Here is a 6,794-nt window from a genome sequence, read left to right as displayed (position 1 = left end):
GAAATATTTCTACATTTTATTTGCCCTTGTGCGGTGCAGTTATATGTTCTAAAGCATTTTTTGGCTTGTATTAGTGGGAAAAAAGGGCTTATTAGCCGTTGTGTGGTGAAGTGCGAAAACTACAGCCCTTTTTTTATGTATTAGTGGCAAAAGTAAAATATATTTGCCACTCAGCGGTGCAGTTATCTGTTTAAAAAGCCCTTTTTTGCGTGTATTAGTGGAAAAAGGAAAAATATCTTTGCCGCTCAGCGGTGCAGTCTTCTGTTTTAAAGCACTTTTTTGCGTGTATTAGTGGAAAAAGGGAAAATATATTTGCCACTCAGCGGTGGATTTATCTGTTTTGAAGCCATTTTTTGCGTATATTATTGGAAAAAGGAGAAATATCTTTGCCGCTCAGTGGTGCGGTGATATATTCTAAAGTCCAGTTTGCCGTGTATTAGTGGCAAAATTAAAATATATTCGCTGTTCAGGATTGCACTTATCTGTTGAAAAGCCTTTTGTGTAAAAGTAAAAAGAAAATAGGGCCTAATTGCCGTTCTGCGGTGCAGTGAAATATTCTAAAGCCCTGTTTGCCGTGTATTACTGGCGAAATTTAAATATATTCGCCGTTCAGCATTGCACTTATCTGTTGTTAAGCCTCTTGTGTTGTGTAAAAGTAGAAAAAATTATGGCCTAATTGCTGTTCTGCGGTGCAGTGATATATTCTAAAGCCTAGTTTGCCGTGTATTACTGGTGAAATAAAAATATATTCGCCGTCCAGGGTTGCACTTATCTGTTGAATAGCCTGCTGTGTTCTGTAAAAATTTTAATAAAACTAGGGCCTTATAGCCTTTGTGTGGTGCAGTGATATACTCTAAAGCCCAGTATGCCGTGCATTAGTGGCGAAATAAAAATATATTCGCCGTTCAGCATTGCACTTATCTGTTGAAAAGCCTTTTGTGTAGTGTAAAAATAGAAAAAAATTAGGGCCTAATTGCCATTCAGCGGTGCAGTGATATATTTTACAGCCCTGTTTGCCATGTATTAGTGGCCCAAAAATTTTTTATTCGCTATCCAGCGTTGCACTTATCTGTTGAAAAGCCTTTTGTGTAGTGTAAATAAAACTAGGGCCTTATTGCCCTTGTGTGGTGCAGTGATATATTCTACAGCCCTGTTTGCCATATATTAGTGGTGAAATAAAAATATATTTGCCGTCCAGCGTTGAACTAATCTGTTGAAAAGCCTTTTGTGTAAAAGTAGAAAAAATTTGTCTAATTGCCGTTCAGCGGTTCAGTTATATGTGGTGAAGCCCTTTTCGCGGTATGGACCGAATCACATAGTGGTGAAATTTTTCATGTGGGAAAATTGATGGATGATTGTAGACTTTCTTCTGTATGAACTGAATTCCATTATTCTTTCATTGGTGTAATTTTTTATTTCAACCATGTTTTCTTTTCGGGAAAATTGAGGGGTGATTGTAGACCTCCTTTGTGGTATGGACCGGATTACGTCATCGAGGGTTCTGCAGTAAACATAATGAAGACACTAATGACAACACACCAGCAGACTTTGCCTTTACTATCTTTTCACAATTAAATCAAGCAGCTTCACTAAGTTGAAAACATTCATGTGTTTTTATCTGCTCCATGTGCATTCAATCTTCACAGAACACAAGACATGACAGGAGAGCCTCTGCTTTGGAGTCCAAGTCCAGTTTCTTAAGATCAGGAGTTCCATCAGAATTGTGCGGAACAATCATGCTCCCTGTGCAAAACAATAACAAAAGGACTCCGTAGGCATACACATCAGAGGAAGCTCAAGCTGGTTGCCCCAATTTTAATTCAGGAGCAGTAAACAGCGGGAAGCAAATAAAGCTGGCTGAACTACGCTGCTCTGTATCTCTTGTGAAGTCAATGACTCCAGCTATGCCCCTCTCGCGATTTACAGCAAATACATTATTTTCATGTAGAGATCCAAGAATTATGTTGGAGGCATGTAGTGTATGCAAGCCATGTGCGACTCCTGTCAATTAAAGGCCTACTTGCCGTTCAGCAGTGCAATTATATGTGGTAAAGCCCTTTTTGCGGTGACATTTTTTATGTGACACAGTTTTTTTTGGGGGAAATGTATGGATAATTGTACACCTCCTTTTGCGGTATGGACCGAATTACTTAGTGGTGAAATTCTTTGTGACATTGGCTTTTTTTTGGAAAATGTATGGGTGAATGTACACCTCCTTCTGTGGTATGGGCTGACTTACTAAGAGGTGAAATTCTTTATGTGAGACTGGCTTTTTTCGGAAAATGTATGGGTGAATGTACACATCCTTTTGCAGTATGTACCGAAGTACTTAGTAGTGAAATTCTTTATGTGACACTGGCTTTTTTTCGGAAAATGTATGGGTGAATGTACACCTCCTTTTGCGGTATGGACCGACTTACTTAGTGGTGAAATTCTTTATGTGACACTGGCTTTTTTCCAGAAAATGTATGGGTGAATGTATGCCTCCTTTTGCGGTATGGACAGAAGTACTTAGTGGTGAAATTCTTTATCTGAGACTGGCTTTTTTCCGGAAAATATATGGGTGAATGTACACCTCCTTTTGCGGTATGGAACAACTTACTTAGTGGTAAAGTTCTTTATGTGACACAGTTTTTTTTTTTGTACACCTCCTTTTGCGGTATGGCCCGAATTATGTAGTGGTGAAATGTGTTATGTGAAACTGACTGTTTTTGGAAACATTGATGGGTGACCTCCGTTTGCTGTATGGGCTGAATTACACAGTGTTGAAACTTAAAATTTCAAAGCAAACTCCGCTGCTCTGTATCTCTTGTGAAGTCAATGTCTCCAGCTATGCTCCTCTCGCAATTTACATCAAATACATTATTTTCATGTAGAGATCCAACAATTATGTTGGAGGCATGTAGTGTATGCAAGCCATGTGCGACCCCTCTCATCACTCTCACGTTGTTCTGCACCTGGTTTGCCTGGGCAAGCTGAGCCACACAGAGGAGGAACCGCTCCGTGGCCGTCATCAAGAAATTGAATCCTGGCTTCCTATGTGACAACTCAAAATCAGAACCATGGTGACCGACAACGGGAATAACATGGTGTCAGTGCTGCGTCAAGGAGGGCTGAGCCATGCGCCCTGCATGGCACACGTGTTCAATCTGGTTGTCAAGAGGTTCCTGAAGTCTACCACCCATCTGCAAGACATCCTAAAAATGGCCAGGAAACTTTGCATGCACTTCAGCCACTCGTACACCACAAACACACCCTCCTTGAGCTGCAGCGGCAGAACGGCATCCCCAACATAGGCTGATATGCAGCATTTCCAACCATTGAAATTCCACCCTCCATATGTTGGACCAACTGTACGAACAGAGAAAGGCTATCTACAATTTGTTGATGATCCAAGCGGACAGGAGTAGTCCCCTGTGTAACTTTGATGTCAGCCAGTAGCAGCTCATGTGTGACACCTGCCGTTTGCTCAGGCCCTTTGAGGAGGCCACGTTATTTGTCAGTCGCCAGGACTACGGGATGAACAATGTCATTCCACTGCTTCATGTCCTGGAACAGATGCTGATAAATCTGGCTGGTCAGGGGACTGGAGATGTGGTGCCTAGAGTTTGATACGTTTGTCTGTCAATATCTCTGTTTACAGTCAGTGAACGGGAACATCATTTATCGCAAGGATATGCAAACACTAACCGATGGGGTGTTAACCCCCAGAAGTAGGTCATCGGCACGAAGGAGAAGTCATTTTCACAGCTTGAGGTATCCGTCCAGAAGCTTGACCTCTGCACGTTGATGATCTGCATTGCGAAGCTGGCTAAAAGAAAAATCCTGCAGTGCACCCCCTTGGAGGAAACTCTTGATCTGGCACAGGCTGCTTTGCTCCTTCAAAAACAATGGACTCTGTACAGCGTGACACCAATGTATAATTTCTCATACAGAAAGAGTATTCCAAGCACCTGTCTGCCCACATAGCTGCCGAGAAGCAGAAGGGTCTTGCTATTGAAGTGGGCTCAGAGCTGAACCTAAAAGCCAAATTTTCCTGTTTACCTGGACTCAAAGGAAATGACAGAGATCCAATGGCTGTGGTCATACAGATTTCATCCAAGCCTCCACTCACCAAGTAAGCACAGAGGACCGGATTGTGTGGACAAGTTGGTTCTGCGGGATGTACACAGAGGACGATCTATTGGAGGTGTTACCAAAGACATCTACTTGCCTCCCGCTTGTCCTGTATAATGGCTCAGAGGTGCTCACAGCTATCGTAGAGACGTGGTTCTAAAGAAACTTTGACTGTTTGGGTGAGCTGGTGATCAGTTCTCAGGACCTTATGTGGCTAGCAGCGACGTGGGCCGGGTATGACGTGTCTGGATCAGTGTCGGCCTCAGAGCTTGTTTTCTCTCTGCCCGTTGAACCTCCCATGGAAATTTCTTATGCCAGCCATGCAGAGGACTTCAAGACTTTATGGAATGATATTCATAAATCAAAGGACGAGATCACGTTGGAGGAAGTGGACAATTTATTCCAATGTCTTTACTGGCATTTCTTCAGACACTTTAGAATCCACTTATCAGCAACCTAGCTCGTCACGGAATGAGCTGGAGTTGGCTTGTTTTCTGGACTTTCCTCCAGTTATCAGCCATCGTGGTCACCCTGACACTGGTCATCAATCCATTCTTGTTGATGAAGCACTTTGTTTTTTCAGTTTGTCTTTTAAATCTTGTGGTTTTGCCCCTTCTGTGTTGTATTTTATGTGTGGTAATATCCTGTTTGTTAAATAAAGTTTTTTTTTCCCCCCATGTTCAAAAAAAAAAAAAAAAAAAGAATTAGCTTGTGATTTGGTAGCCAAAAGCAGGAGCGGGTACAAAACACAGAAGACATGCAACTATTCCATTCAAGTGTCATCTCTGTTTTGGATCCACTCCTGTTTTTTTGGGCATTAGCAATACTGATGGATGACTGACCAAATGCTGACCGAGTGAAGACGGATGCTCCACAGACAGGATCCGTTTTTTGGGGGTTATTGTTCTGATGTATCAGAGGAAGGGCAAAATAATCAGTTACCTCAACACAAAAACTCTGTTGGGGGGCTCTACTTGTATAAGCGTTTAATAGAACAGGTTCTGTTCACATCTATGTGGAATCAGCTGCCGACGGTGTAAAAGGAGTGCACTTCTTCTTGGTGCTAACATTGACCTGTAAGGCTGAGTTCACACTTGAGTTATTTGGTCAGTTTTGGCCCTGTGACTGCCCAAATAAGTAAAGTGTGCAGTGATTCTAAGAGCGACGCCTGTCATCTGCATGTCATACAGACTAACAGTATTGTTTCACTACCAGGGCAGACTCCCTATGCGTGTTACTGCAAGGCACAGTGTTCTACACCACTATAAAGACTCTCTGCAGCCAGGAAATAGCAGTTTTTTAACATAATTCTCCGCAAATTTATTCGAACCAAATAAAAAATAATAATAATTGGCGAAACCGGTGAATCGCATTTTTGAAAAATTCGCTCATCTCTAATAGCAGTGTCCACCCCCAACAAAGCAGTAAGCCCAAAGCAATATAGTAGCAAACCAGTAATGCGGATAGGGTCAAAGGGAATACTTACCTGGACAGTACAATATTCCTGTACTATACACCCTGATTCAGCCTCATGCACACGGCCATATACGTTTTTGCGGTCCGTAAATTGTGTATTTGCAAAACACGAATATTGGCCGCGTGCATCCAACATTTTCCCTTCCACAGACAAGAATAAGACATGTTCTATTTTTTTTTTTGCAGGGCTGTGGAACGGACATACGGATTCAGACAGCGCACGGTGTGCTGTCAGCATCTTATGCGGCCCCATTGAAATAAATGGATCCACATCTGATCTGCAAAAAAGGCAGTTCAGATGCGGACCACAACTACAGTCATGTGCATGGGGGCTAATTAGGATTACCTTGGTCCCAGCCTACACTAAGTGGACGTGTGACTGCTTTCCTCCCCTGCTCTGGCTTAGCCCTGTACTAGTCCAAAGCATCTGATGCATCTGAGAAACGTACACTGGTTTAGGTTTTTACTAGTGTGCTTTAAATAGAAATGGGAATTACACGGTTACCATGTCTCCACCTAAAAGTAAAAGTCATCATGCAACATATGAACCATCGTGCCCAGGCTGGGAGAGGTTTCATTTCCATGCGCAGTTTATAATTTTTTTCCAGTAACAATGTTCTAGCAATCTCATTATACATGAAGCTTGTTAGGTGGAAATTCTCATTAATTGCTTACCACAAGTATGTGCTTTCCATACAGAAAAATGCATTGCTCATGGGGAATCATAGTTTTTATTTTCACTCGCAACATCATTTTACACTAAAATGGCGTAAGTTATCACTCATGATTATTAGAACAGGATCTCTTTTGTACTGTAGCTGGCACATCATCTGCCACAAGCTAACCCTCAAAATATTTTGTGGTTGAAATGAACGGTTACATAAGGTCTGAATGTATCAGTGTACAAGGTTGTTGTGCCCAATATGTTTAGAGGGGTCAACACACAGAAGTTTAGATTAAAGTCAATGTGTCATCAGAAAAGACCTATTGTTACCCATTTCCCGACCGCCCATTGACTATAAACGTGCTGGGTGGTCGGGTTTATCTCTGATCGGACGATTCTGAACGTCCTTTCAGAGATCACAGCTGCACGCTAATCGTGCAGCTGCCGAGCAAGGGGCCCGCTGTCAGTGACAGCAGGACACCCCAGAGAGAAGGCAGGGGCTGTTCCTGGGTGTCTCTGCCTTCTAGATCGCTGTATA

General features: G+C 42.4%; 1 pseudogene; it reads left to right on the top strand.

The window, feature by feature from the left end:
- Positions 1-3,676: 3,676 nt before the first annotated feature.
- On the top strand, positions 3,677-4,576 carry LOC121002859 (annotated as a pseudogene).
- Positions 4,577-6,794: the final 2,218 nt, after the last annotated feature.

The sequence above is a fragment of the Bufo bufo genome, chromosome 5 (genome assembly GCF_905171765.1).
Source record: "Bufo bufo chromosome 5, aBufBuf1.1, whole genome shotgun sequence".
NCBI classification, from domain to species: Eukaryota; Metazoa; Chordata; class Amphibia; order Anura; family Bufonidae; genus Bufo; species Bufo bufo.
This window is presented reverse-complemented; position numbering and strand designations above follow the sequence as displayed.